The sequence below is a fragment of the Colobus angolensis genome, unplaced genomic scaffold (assembly GCF_000951035.1).
Source record: "Colobus angolensis palliatus isolate OR3802 unplaced genomic scaffold, Cang.pa_1.0 Scaffold296, whole genome shotgun sequence".
Classification (NCBI taxonomy): Eukaryota; Metazoa; Chordata; class Mammalia; order Primates; family Cercopithecidae; genus Colobus; species Colobus angolensis.
In genome coordinates, this window is record NW_012116221.1 from 2,080,762 (window position 1) to 2,095,480 (window position 14,719).

Consider the following 14,719-nt stretch of genomic DNA (forward strand, 5'->3'; position numbering starts at 1 on the left):
CAAAAATTAATTTATTTAACAATCTCTTTTCCTAGATCCACATTTAGTTTTCGTATGTTTGTGAATGGATAAAAGTAGTTTGGTCACTGTTGCCTCAGGGTGTTTTAAAACTGAAATGGAATATATCAAAGCATCAACCACAAACACATACACCCGTGCCCTCAGAGGAGGCACATGGAGCTAAGTGATGACCCTACACCGTGCAGGTACAAACCTGACTCCCAGCTCCTTTGTCCAGCCGTCATCTTCCTGGGAAGCAACATGAATACTTGGTTTTCAGTTGCCCTCTTTTCCTTGATTCCGAGATTATATGTCTTCATATTTTAACAATTCTGAAATAAAGAGTAATTTTTAAATCTATGTTCAAAGAAATGTGGTTGCCTATACATGTATGAGCATAGCTAAATATGTTGGAATAGATGACAAAATGTTTAGAGCAAGGGGAGGTGAACCCATGAAGAACCATAACACAGGCTCAAAAATACTATCTATCAACAGCATCAAGCAGTTTATGAGAGCCATAAGTCAAACAAGGAAGACGTAAAACAAGAATAGACACAGGCTTTTCCAACGTGCATCCAAGGCATGGCAGCCAGTCACTGTCCCGGTGCTGAGGAGGCCTGAGCAGGAACATGGGTTGTAAGATGCAGATGTCACTGCAATATTTGCCATCACGGCAGACAGTGGAAAATGATTCAGGAAAAACCTTAGACTTAGGACGTGACAAAGGTTTAGACTCAAACTTCAGAACATAACATTAATTGGCGTAAGTAAACATATGCTATGGTCAGCATTAAAATTGGTCTACATTTCATGCATTTTTAATGCATAAAAGCTGTATATCTTAAAAATGAAGGTGTCACAGAATTTTTTAAAAAACACAAAATCCATAGAGTTTTCACTGACACAATGACTAAAATGGCAAATCATTCTTCATTTTCAAAAGCTAATGATAACATAAACAAAGATGGAGAAATATGGGATTTGAATCCCTAATTCCTTAATGTCTTGAATTAGAGTCTTAAATCTCCATAAGGAAAGGGTAGCTGAAGAGTTTTCTCAAGACATTGAGCCGGGGGAAACATGGCACTGTGCAAACAGCGTGATGTCATATCAGAGGGCTTCATTCTTCAGTTTACAACTTCTCTTTCACTTCCTCGTCATTCTCTTCCGTGTGTGCCAGTGGAAGACTAGGTAGGTTACAAGATCTGATAACGTTCTTGACATAGAGTCGGCCCTCAATAAATATTTGCTGAGGGCCGACTAAATACCTGCTAAATAAATATTTGTTTATTCACACTGACTATTTGAACAAACTAACTGATCGAGTAGAATTAGTTCAGCCACACAGAAAACAGCGTTACTATCCCCTCTGCCCTCCACGGCTTCTAGCATGGATGATGTTCTGGGCCCCATTTTCATTCTGTTTATGTGACCTTGAAGGGTCTTACTGTGGGCTGCTGAAGTTCTGTGAAAAAAAACACATCTTACAGATCCTATTCAACTACAAAAGAAACTTGTCAGTTAGAGAATTTTATTCTTAAAATGCCAAAACACCTGTCTGTTTTGAAAGCTAACCTATAAACCTTTTCCTTTGTAGATTATATTTCATTATGCTGTTTTGATTAGAGCTCTGTTTTACTACACCCTAGGGTGTCAGCATGAAGAGTGAGGCTGAAATACAATTCTGATTCATGGACTAATGAAAGTCTCAATACTTCACTTGCAACATGACCTTTATCTTCACTCTGGAGCTCTCACTCAAAGAGCTAAAAGGTCGTGCTGGGCTCAGACATCCTATATTGTCTCTTTCTTCCACAGTCTAGATGCCAACGTTTGTAATTGTGCAGCAGATGGATATCAAAAAAATACAAATTAGATACAAATGGGGTCATCTTTGGCTTCTCCAACTTGGCCCATTCTTTTTCATCAACAGCAAAGGTGCCCCGTTTCAGCCTACACTTCCCATTTGCCGGTTACTGGCTTCTTGGGTTTTAGGTGTCCTCTTTGACAAGGGGGGACAAGCAATTGAATCCAACGAGAAAGGTTTTGGCCCTTATTTTCTCCTGCTGATGAAATTTGCACAGATATTAAAAGAAATCTTTTGGCTGTGTGGACACAGTACACAAATGCAGACTTCTTTTCTGAAGGGCTGTATCTGGTCAACATCCACAGGATTGTTTTAACCTAGTCCTGGATTAGAGAAATCCTAAACCTCGTATAGGACTCTTAAGAGTTTACTTCACAGTATCATGTAAAATCAGTAAGCATCAAGTCAGAAACAATGGGCCAGGTAAGGTATTATATTAAATTAAGTGGTAAAAACAGCACAGAATGTGGAATTTGAAGTTCTGTTCTTGATTTTCAAGCACTACCCATCAGTTAAAATTAATTAGATGTGTGACTTTTTCAGAAATTTGACCTCTTCCTCCTTAAAACTGAGAATATGTATTTATAACTAATAATGCCAAGAAAAGTATAATGACTATATTTACTTCACAGGATTATTTAGAAATTCAAAGAAGATGATGTTTGTACAAGAATTTATGACCACAGAGTACTATTATTCTGGCAGCCCTAACTCACACACAAGAAGCCATCACATTTGGTGACCCTACAAAGGCACCATACCTTCCAATAATTCTAGATGCCTGGGAACGTGGCCCGATTTCCCTATCCATGCTGCAGCATCACACGGCAGGAAATGAATATGATCCAAGAAGACATTCTCTTCAGTAGCAAATTCACCATGGTCAGAGGTAAAGGCACGGTTGGAAGCTCACATAGTCGTGTGTAACACCATAGTCAGCTTGCTTGAAACTGACCTACGTCCAGTGCCAATATTTCCTAGGTTCTTTTAGGATTGTCCCTAGTTGATTGCAAGTTTGAGAATATGGAATGAAGATAATATGTACCATTCACAACTTATGGGAAATATAAACCCACAACGTGGTACATTTGTTTTGAAGTCAGTCTGGATCCCATTCAAGGACTCAGAGGTGGGTAAGCCCACACAAGCCTATTCTACATCAGTGAAATCCAGCTTTAAGGGGCACCTGGTGATGTGAGGAAGGCCTAGGTCTTGGGAGTGTTTAAACAGAAACTAAATAACCCTTAGTAAGAAATGTTACAGGAGGGGCTTAATCTTTTGGTAGGAGACTGGGCCACCTTTGAGGGTTTCGAGTCAGTCTCTGTGACTCAGTGACCTTGCTTGTTTGATCAGTTTGTGTAACTAGACACTGCAACTAATGAAGTAAATAACACATATAAATTTAACTGAAAATGTTTCCAACATCCAGATGTCAAATTTTGTACTGTATAACTTCCCTTAGGCCACTTCTGTTGACATTTCTATAATCTGAAGACAGTATCTGCCTAAATCTTCCCCAAAAACAATAATTTTAAAGTTGATATCCAAAGTTGAAAAAGATATAGCAATTATTCCCACATGCACTTAATATTGGAGGGAAATTAGGAGGCTTGAAAAATGCTCATCCCTTTTTGGCTTGGTACCTCTGGTAATTCGTCTAGGAACTTATTCTCGAAATGGTCAAAAACATACACAAAGTTTATATGTAACGATACTCAATTGGGAGTTATTTATGCTGGTTAAAACGTTTTGTTTCGTTTTGTTTTGAGATGCAGTTTCACTCATTGCCCAGGCCGGAGAGCAATGGCACCATCTTGATTCACTGCAACCTCTGCCTCCACCTCCCGGGTTCAAGCGATTCTCCCACCTCAGCCTCCCAAGTAGCTGGGATTACAGGTGCGCACCACCGCACCCAGCTAATTTTTGCATTTTTAGTAGAACTGGGGTTTCACCATGTTGGCCAGGCTGGTCTCAAACTCCTGACCTCAGGTGATCCACCCGCCTCGGCCTCCTAAAGTGCCGGGATTACAGGCGTGAGCCACTGCACGCAGCCTAAAATTTTAAAATAACCTCAGTGACTAAAAATAAGGGATTAGTTAAGTTATGCACATTTATGTAATGAAATAATCAGCAGCCATTAAAAATCATGTTTTATAAAATGTTATTAACAAAAGTAAATGCTCACGATATAATAAATTTTAAGAATATGTCTAAAAGCAATGTATACTATGTGATCTCATTTTTGTTTTATATTATATTTGTATAAAAAAATGACATTTCCGCCGGGCGCGGTGGCTCAAGCCTGTAATCCCAGCACTTTGGGAGGCCGAGACGGGCGGATCACAAGGTCAGGAGATCGAGACCATCCTGGCTAACACGGTGAAACCCCGTCTCTACTAAAAAATACAAAAAACTAGCCGGGCGAGGTGGCGGCGCCTGTAGTCCCAGCTACTTGGGAGGCTGAGGCGAGAGAATGGCGTGAACCCGGAAGGCAGCGGAGCTTGCAGTGAGCTGAGATCTGGCCACTGCACTCCAGCCCAGGCGACACAGCGAGACTCCGTCTCAAAAAAAAAAAAAAAAAAAAAAAAATGACATTTCCTCTACTTTTTCTTTGTGTACACACACATACATACAGATACACACACGCACACACACACAGGCTAGAGAAAATATGCCAAAATATTAGTAGCAATTGCTATCTCTGAATGATAGAATTAGGCATGATTGTTCTTTTATTCCTCATGTTTTCCAGAATTTTCCAATTGTCTACGATGAACAAATACTTTTGTAATAGGGAAAATCATAAGTATTATTGCCCTTTTAAAGCTCTTCAAGTAAGTTCTTCTGAATTCCATGGCTACCATTTAATTCAATAAACACATTCTGAGGACTAAGTTGGGCCAGTGTTTTATCATTACTGTCAAAATGAGAGAGACTGATGGAGATGAAAAACTTCATATGATACACTTTGATGTGTTACATAATGTAATATTTAAATATAATTATATTATTAAACATAATACTTATAATAATTAAATATATAGTTATTGCTGAGTTGCTCTCTTTTATTTATTTATTTATTTGTTTTTTGAGACAGGGTCTCACTCTGTTGCCCAGGCTGGAGTGCAGTGGCACAATCACGACTCACTGTAGCCTCAATCTCCAGGGTTCAAGTGATCCTCCTTCCTCAGCCTCCCAAGTAGCTGGGACTGCAGCCATGAGCCACCATTCCTGGCGAATTTTGGTACATTTTGTAGAGATAGGGTTTTGCCATGGTGCCCAGGCTAGTCCTGAATTCCTGGGCTCAAGTGATCCACCTGCCTTGGCGTCCCAAAGTGCTGGAATTACAGGCATGAGCCATGACACCAAGCGGCTCTGTTTAATTTATATTCACAATTTAAAGATTTATACTATATGACATGTAATAAGATACTTGTATTGTTTCCCATCATATTCTGTTCTTTGGTACATAATCAACACTCAATATTTCTTCCGGAAAGAACAAAGGAAGGGAAAGAGTAATGATACAATGTGTTCCTTATAAAAATGAGTATAGTTCCCTACTATGCTATTTCTATGAAAAACTTAACTTTGACATCACTATTTTAGCATTTGTCCATTTTTTCAGAATATAACCCACCGAACAAGACAGAACAAAAATGGTGATTTTCCAAAGGCCACCCATGAAGCAGTGATGGAAGTTTGTAGATATCACCCCAAACACACTTCAGCTCCAGGAGAAGCCTCAACAAATCCTGTGTTCAGTTTGGAGATGGAGACTTTCTTCGCCATCCTGACTTGCTCAGTGCGTCCTTGGTAAAAGGCAAGGCTGCGGCTGAGCTGCTGGTCCTGAGGTCCCTCGTCTGCCTGGCCACTGCACTCCTCCCGCTGCCTCATTTGTCTCTGTGGACCCGTCAGGCTGCTGCCTCTGCTGATTATTACGCAAGACTAGTAGTGGTTCTGGAGAGACAAACTACCAAATTACACAGATTTAGCACATAAGTGTGGAAAAACAAAAAATTCAGAGCAGAGTTTGGTTTAGGCAGCCTTTTGCTAAACAAACACAGTCAAATCTGTTTTGGATGATTATCTACAGAGTTGGATGCCGTGGGAAAGTCAATCCTTTCATAAAAAACGTGACTCAAAAGCTCATTAACTATTTTGGAAAAGAAAGACTCAGTAAACTCATAAACTTTATTGAAAAAAATAACATGTTAGGTTTTATAAATTTAATAATATAATGTCCCTAAAGTCCCATGATATTTCTGAAAAAATTGCCATGTATGGAGTCACACTGTTGAGGCTCAAGCTAAAAGCCATTAGCCAACTTCCATGGAAATCAAACACTGGTTTGAGTGGTGGCTTGGGAGAAATACACACCACCAATCAACATGTCCTGTCTCAGTATGATGTACCTGAGTGTCCTGTCTCAGTATGATGTACCTGAGTGTCCTGTCTCAGAATGATGTACCTGAGTGTCCTGTCTCAGTATGATGTACCTGAGTGACCTGAATCTTTAAGAGGCAAGAAGCAACTTAGTATGTGGTTCATGTTTTTAAGGAGAACAGATGGTTGCTCTCCAGGGCTGATAACAGTTAACGGGCTGAAGATAACACAGAAAATAGGAAAAGCTGCCCTTCTCCTAAATGTTCCATTAAAAGTGAAAAGCTTTGCTGCTGTATGCAATTGGTTTTGAAATCTCCATGACTGGAAGTCAGAAATGTTAGAAGTTAATATACCGTGCGGGGACCAAGTGGACTTCTGAGAGCATGTTTTCAAGGTGAATCCAAAGCCTATAAACAAACAAAAAATGCTCTATCAGCTATATCAGAAACCTTATGCATACGAATTCTTCATTGCTTAAAATGATAGACTGAAAGCAAAGCCACATGTTGCTCACTTCATGGCCTGTTGTGGCAGCTTTTAAATCCCTGCCTTCCTAGGAAGTGACCTCATAAGACAATCGTATAAGACTGTCATGTGGGGAAATCCTCATAACATTTGGGTTAATGTGCTTACATTGCAGGAGAGGTCACCAGGAACATACAATTGTCAGAGAGTCCTGAGGGGATGTGATGTTAGCTGGGTCACGGAAGGATCTCTCTCAACACACATCTGGGGTGTTTTGTGGCATATTCTATAGCAGGCCATGTGGCTTAATAGTTAAAATATAGGGTTGATAGTTACAAGGGTTGGGGGATCATATAGCCACTGAGCTATTGCCTGATGCCCTGACCCTACACAGCTCATGAGCTCGTGGTGCTTCAGTCAGCTCAGCTGTAAAATCGGGCACAAAGGCCAGACTTTACCAAAACCAGATGTTGGATTCCAGCTCTGTTCTTCAACTAATGTCTTTTTTTAATGTGGCTGTCAAGTCTCAGTGTGTGTGTGCGTGTGTATGTGCGTGTGTGTGTGTAGCAATATATATAGAAAAGCAAAGGCAAACTGGAGCCTACTCTCCCAGTAAGACTGGGAGGGATGAGCAAGGTCCCAGAATGCTGGCCCTGACCCATTCCACATCCTGGCCTCTCCTACCCGGCCAGGCTCACGTCTGTCACAGAAGTTGCAGCAGCTTGTGCACATTCAGAGCCTACTGTTTGGAGTAAGAATCGTTTTTAGGTATCCCTAAGAGAGGCCCTTAATGGGTATGAGTCACGGAACTCCCAGCACACAGATCCACACTGACCCTCCCCAGCCCGAGGAGCCACAACTCCCAGCACAGAGATCCACACTGACCCTTCCCAGCCCGCTGCTTTTCTAAGTGTGGGCCCCTACCACAGAAACAGTTGGTGGACATCAGCTTCCTCCTGCTGAGTACAGTAGAAACTTTTTAGCTGACTTTCTCTGAAGCCATGTCCCCTAGTTAGCCAAGCTCCCCCTTCCTCTGCAAAGCATGTGAATAATGCTGCTTCTGGATCCCAAGCACCCTAAGACACCTGCTCCCTTCTCCCCTCCCAGGTGCTGTTTGGGTGCCACGAGTCCGTCCACTGTACCATGTACCCTGCATCAGTTTACCAAGCCCATTTATGCCAGTTGCCATTGTAATCATCCAAAGTAAAGAACTATTACTGAAACTGGAGTGAGAGTGCACAAAGAAATTTATTGTTTCCTATTCATTAAAAAACTGAAGTGATTATTTTGAAATAGCTCAGAAGGGGTGAGTTCCTATTAAAAATAGTTATGACATAAAACTCCATAAAGTTTCTGCCTTCAGGATGCTCTGCAAGTATCTTTAAATTCTCACTCCATTTGAAAGAAACGGATAATGCATGAGAGTTGTGCTTTCCGGAAGGAAGACAATTAGGATTATAATCAGTCAGCCCACCATGACAGAAAAGGTCTTGGATCCCCATGAAAAATTAGCAACTCTATTGTATGTTTCTAAAGAGCTAGAAGAGAGGACTTGAGATGTTCCCAACACATAGAAATGATAAACATTCAAAGTGGTGGATGCTCTAAACACCCAGACTTGACCATCGCACATTCCATGCATGTAGCAAAATGTCCCAGGTGCCCCATAAATATGTACAAATGTTATATATTAATTAAAAAGCAAACCAATATCTGTGTACACTTTTAAAGTTCAAATAATAAATGTGTCTAATAGGTATTTACATGCGTAAATACGTATGCCTGTATTTACACATATATATATACATACGCACACTAGCACCTACGTTTTACATATCACGTGACTGTTGATTAATCAACAAATAATCCGAATCTTGTCAATCAAGATAACTTTTGCCCTATTTTATTATTTTCCTAATTAGTATTCTCCAATTACTAGTGAAGAAGCAAGTCTGTGGTTTCTGACTTTCCTTTCATTCAAGTGTCTCTAACTGTCATTGGCCCATGCAGATGTCACTTGGGCTGTGAACTGAGGCTTTCAGCCCTCACTGGAACCAGAAGGCAGGGAGACTGTGGGTGAGGCTCTAAGCCAGGCAGAAGGCGGCCCTGCTATGGGGCACAGCTTTGTTTAATACAACAGCTCCCTTGTGCCCAGCACTCATACTGCCCCAGGAAGTCATGCCAAAGTCCAATCCTGCCAACATTCATGATGCAGAGAAAGAAGCCACAGCCTAATCCAACTGGACCAAGCATCCGTAATCTCTCCTTCACTGACTAAAGCAAGCCAAGGGCCAACTGTAACATTCAAAACTGGACAGTCGACACTCCTGTCAGCTGGAACAGCATATTTTAATAGAAAATATAGTTGATTCCAAACTCCAAGAGCTACCCATCTGTACTCTCAACCAGAAATATAAATAATCAAAGGGATCATGCATTTTATTAATCTTTTTGGAAACTATTGACTCTTGGCTAATGGTGGGTAAGGACTCATATTTTGTCAGTAGCGGCAAACAATGACAATGTTTTTATAGTAAAAAACTCAGCCTGAGATGTTGTTAGGGAAAAAAAAAAAAAAGATTGTCTCCCTGTTCTAGTGATCCTGTAGGATCCCAGATCTAGTGATCCTGTAGGAATGTCTAAGACAGTGAAACATGAACAGTTAATGGTCACTCATCATGAGAGGTCCCAAAAGGAAGAAATACTACGGGCAACAGCAAAAAGAGATACTCTTGTGGGGCGACACTACACTGTCCAAGGACTTTTGCCACCGCTTTGTGGAGAATTGTTGTGAAAATACACAATTAAGTAGCTGCAGGGATTCTCTCATCAGACACGATTATGCCAGCTCCCAAGTGACATTTGTGTACGGTGCAGAATTCAGAACTAAGGGAAAAAAACACTTATTTGAAAAAACATTGACATTTACAGGTAGTTACATTCCATTTAGCAGCTTGTTGAGCCTTTGATCATCTATGAGTTGCCTGAAGCAGTTTGCTGCTGTATGGAAAAATCTAGACCCAGAGAATCAAAGATGCTGTAATATGAGCCAGAATGACATTATCACTGAGAATGCAGCAACATATCGTGAGAGGAGTCGCTCTGCCTGAGAAACTCAAGATTCTCCTCGGAAACGCCTTGTTTTTCTTTAGACGTAGTCACTGACTCTTTCTAGCTTGTCTCAAGGTGAGACTTTATCCCAGGTATTTCTTGTGAAGTAAGATTGCTTCAACAGAACCTGAAACATTTTTCCATCACACACTGCCTCATAGTATGTGACGACAAAGCGGACTTCAGTCCTGTTATTTACATGGAAGAACTGGGCTTGGCAAATTTGGTGTGTTCCGTATGAAACCAAGCACACCTTTTAAACTGCCTAAGAGTTTGATCTATTACAAATATAACAGGACAAACTCTTTTGACCCATGGTTAAACAAAACTCTCCAAGACTGGAACGTAAAAGGACACGGCGCAAATTCTGTGGTGAGTTTGAGACCTCTGGGTATCAAGTCTCGGCAAAGTCAGGTCTCCTTCTCACTGTCTCCCAGGCGGAGATTCAAGAATGAACATGGTGGCCGGGCATGGCAGCTCACACCTGTAATCCCAGCACTTTGGGAGGCCGAGGCGGGTGGATCACCTGAGGTCAGCAGTTCAAGACCAGCCTGGCCAACATGGTGAAACCCCATCTCTACTAAAAATACAAAAATTCGCTGCGTGTGGTGGCGCACGCCTGTAATCCCAGCTACTTGGGAGGCTGAGTCAGGAGAATCGCTTGGACCAGGGAGGTGGAGGTCGCAGTGAACCGAGATTGCGCCTTTGCACTCCAGCTTGGGCAACAAGAGTGAAATTCTGTCTCAAAAAAAAAGGAATGAACATGTTGAGGTGACACCTTCTAGCATGGACCTCCCATTATGGTAGGTTATTCAACCCACCTTAGCAACTCATTTTATCCCAGGAACAAGGGACTGAATTCTACGTGGGTAACATGTACAACTAAAAACCCCTGTGGTCACTGGATAATAACGCATCCTTATGTTCTGCACAGTCTAGCCGTATATAGTCGGGACACGTGATCACCTTCTCAGTCTTGTTTTTTTTTCTCTCCAGCCAATGGACTTCAGACTGTCAGAGAATCTCCACCTAAGACTGAACACGAATTGCCTGCAGAGTTTCGTGTACATACAGACGCAGTAGGTCTAGGATGGAGACCAGATCTCCTGTGTTAAAGAACCTTCCAGTGGGGTATAAACCACACTGCTGAACCAGAGAGAGGGGGATGACTTTGAAGTTTGAAGGACCATCTCAGTTCTAAAGCATCTAGCACCAGAGTCCGTCCCTTGCAAACTGAGAAACTAGACTTCAGGCTCAGGAAATATCTCCCTGGGTCAGAGTAAACCAAGTTAAGGTGGCAAACTTCCCCCCAAGTGCTTGTTATTGTCAGCAGCATCAATAGGAATAGGGTATTTTTTCAGCAGCCCTGTTGCATTCCCAGAGGCCGATTGCAAAGGTCACGTGGCCGTGTCATTTAAATTTCAGAAATACAAGAGACTTGGAGCCATTTATGTTAGAGTTGGTTTTGTCAAAACAATTTATGGTACATCTCACACCCTGCATGTTTTATAAAATCCTTTCTATAGAAACAGAGATTATTGTGGACCGACCTGCCACAGCACTGCCTACTACCGGTGACTGCATTCTGTGATATATTAAGTTATCCTGGTTGGAATTCTACTGCTGATTGCCTGGTGCTACATCCAGTAACAAATCACATGTATGTTATAGGACATCCAGACTGATGTGCACTCAGAAGGCACCTGCATGAAGTTTTTCAAAAGAACAGTCATAAGTTTTACTAGATGTGACAAACCTTGTAAAAGTTAAATAATGTCACGCTTTATAAGCATTTCATTTAATACGACTGAACACATGGAGGGTATTGAGGATAATATTTAATTTTTTCCATATGTGGATTTAATACCATATAGAAGTTCCAGTCCCAGATTGCTAATTTTCCACCATGTGGTAGCCATTTAGTTGTATTTTTTAAAACACTTACCAAATTACAGAGTCGAGTTTCAGAGGCAGCAGCTATGAGGAGGTTTAGGGTACATGGCAACCCTTTGGCTTAGCCCTGGGTCTCATGAGGAGGCAGGAAATCATGACAGTATTTTTATGGCAGCACTCACTGCCTTTCATAAGAATGAATGTGAGTTTGCAAAGCCACAGGCTAATTCACTTCTAAAAATAGATTTGATTAGTGGGAATCCTTCCAATTCTGACCAGTTTTAGCCACCTATTGGAATACAGACCAGCACGGAAGATTCAGCTTTTTCAGATGTGTCTGTGAATTATAAGGCTTTCAAAAAATTGTTTACTCTGGAAAAGTGAGCTGGACCCAGAGTTTTAATCGCTCATTCTTCAAAGTGAGACTTCAGATATGTCATTTAGCCTCTTCAGTGCTTGTGTATATTTGTATCTTTAATTGCGACAATAATATTTCCCTTCATTTTCATAGCAAAGCAAAGAACAGGCTTAGACAGTCAGGTTAGAGGAACAACACCTCCCAATACCAGCCACAGTTTATCTTCTATGACCATAAACAGGGAATTGAATCTTCTAGACAAGAAAGGCCAAACGTCTCTCTATGTATTCATTTTCTGTCTTATTCTAAAGTAGCTTTGAGTAGCTGACTCAGCCTTGTGAAGACATTCTTAGAAAGAGACAAAACCCTGCTGGCACGGTGTTTGCATCGGCAGGTGAAGGCACACGTCGTTCACGCCCAGCACCACCATCTCATGTGATAAATGCACAAGAAGGTGCTGTGAAACCCTAACACTCCGTCCAAATGTTAGTAATTATTATTAACCCTGTGAGACTGACCAGATACCCGGAACCACTAGTCAGAGCCTCCATCTGGATTCGATGGTCAGAAATAAGGACACCACGCTATATACCTATTTGATGATTCATGGCTATCTGGCCCAGGATAAAAAATACCCTTTCAAAATCATCAACTCCTGGGGAGATAGGTTTTATCTCCCTGAACCAATTCCAGTTAATTCTTCTGGGCTCAAATCGTTTGGGACTGAGTCTATTTCACACAAAACTGAATACTCCAGACAGCTCACCTAGGAAAACTGAAAAAGGGATATGTGGGACTCTCCACAGGACCTCGTAACACAGCGTGGGCAAGGAGCATGACTGTCTGACTTGCAGGTTTGCAAAACCAGCAGGAGCAGCCATCAGAGTTCCACAGTGGGAGACTGTCCCGTGAGAGACTGCCTGCCAGAATTCTGAAGGGTCTCTCGGCCAAAGAGTATTTAATGGAATCAAAAGTCATACACACTTTTACTCAGGCAAAGAAAAAGTGGCATCTTGTTTTCTATGACGGATTGACTCTCCCAGCCAGCCCCACGGGGCTGACTCCTGGGGGGAGTTGGAGTGAAACCCTTTCAGCTTTCCATTTAATGGTGTCTCATTCTCCTACAGTTCAAACAGTCTCGTAGCAACTGACTGTGTCTCTTGGGGTAAATATTCTGACTTTCAGATACCCACAGCAGTGGCCCAGGCAACAGGCATATGCGATGGAAGGAAGAGGCTTTGGGTCTGCTTGGGTCCTTTGAGTCTTCGCTAATTTCTGCTATAGAGCCACCAGCTGGCCATGTTTCCTGGTGCCTGGTAGATTCTGCTAAGGTGTGCCTGGTGAGGTTGTCTTTATTTTCAGGGACAGTGCCTTGTGAGGATGTGGGCCCTTTCCCTGCCACCCCACCCTAGATCTCTGCCATGGCCATGCCTGTCTCCTGGAGGGCTGTTTGTCTGTGACCTTTGCAGCAGGGTCACACCCATTGACCATCGTGGCCCCTGCAAGAAGGGTCTCAGCTCCCAGCAGAGCTGGTGACTGTGGACCTCCCCTGTGCCCTCAGGGCCCCAGCAGGCTAACCAGGCTCCCTCTGCCCTGCGACAGCACGTTCCCGCTGTGATCGCAGCTCCTTCCCACCAAAGTTCAAAACAGTGAACAAGAGAACAGGCCTCCTGCCATGGGCTGTCCCCTCAGCCTCGACTCTTCTGTGAGATTTCAGCTGGGAACAGAAGCCACGATGCTCATTCGCTCGTCTGCCTGCCTCTCTCTCCCTTACCTGCTGTGATGCCTGGCAATGTCTACCTGCTGCTGCGATGCCTGGCCGCATCTACCTGCCTCTCTCACCCTTACCTGCTGCGATGCCCTGGTCGCATCTACCTGCCTCTCTCTCCCTTACCTGCTGCAATGCCTGGCCGCGTCTACCTGCCTCTCTCTCACTTACCTGCTGCGATGGTTGGCCGTGTCTACTTGCCTTTCTCCCCCTTACCTGCTGCGATGCCTGGCCGCGTCTACCTGCTTCTCTCTCCCTTACCTGCTGCGATGCTTGGCCGTGTCTACCTGCCTCTCTCTCCCTTACCTGCTGTGATGCCTGGCCGCGTCTACCTGCCTCTCTCCCCCTTACCTGCTGCGAATCCTGGCCGCATCTACCTGCCTCTCTCTCACTTACCTGCTGCGAATCCTGGCCGTGTCTACCTGCCTCTCTTCCCCCTTCCCGGCTGCGATGCCTGCCCTGAGGGAAGGGCTCTCCACCTCCTCTGCAGCAGGCAAAGGCTTCCCTAAGGTCGGACTCTGGTTCCCTCATCCCATGGCCCACAATCCAACTCTGTGATCCAGGCTGATCACAGATACGCTAAGAAAGTGAAGGAAATTTAGAAAACTCATTCCCACCCCTCTAGCCCCTCGCTTTTCGGCTTGAGGTAGACTCCAAAGCAGGGGCACGTCACACAGACTCAGGAGGCAGCTGGAAGGTGCTCCTGTAGGCCTAATATGGGATAATTTGAACACCAAAATAATTAAGGACAGTAACAAATTATAGACTTTTTATAAGATCTTGCTAATGAGTCCAAGCCAATAATCAATAGGTAACAAATCAGTGCAAGGAAGAGAGGGATCTGGCTTATAGTGCTACGTGCTGATTG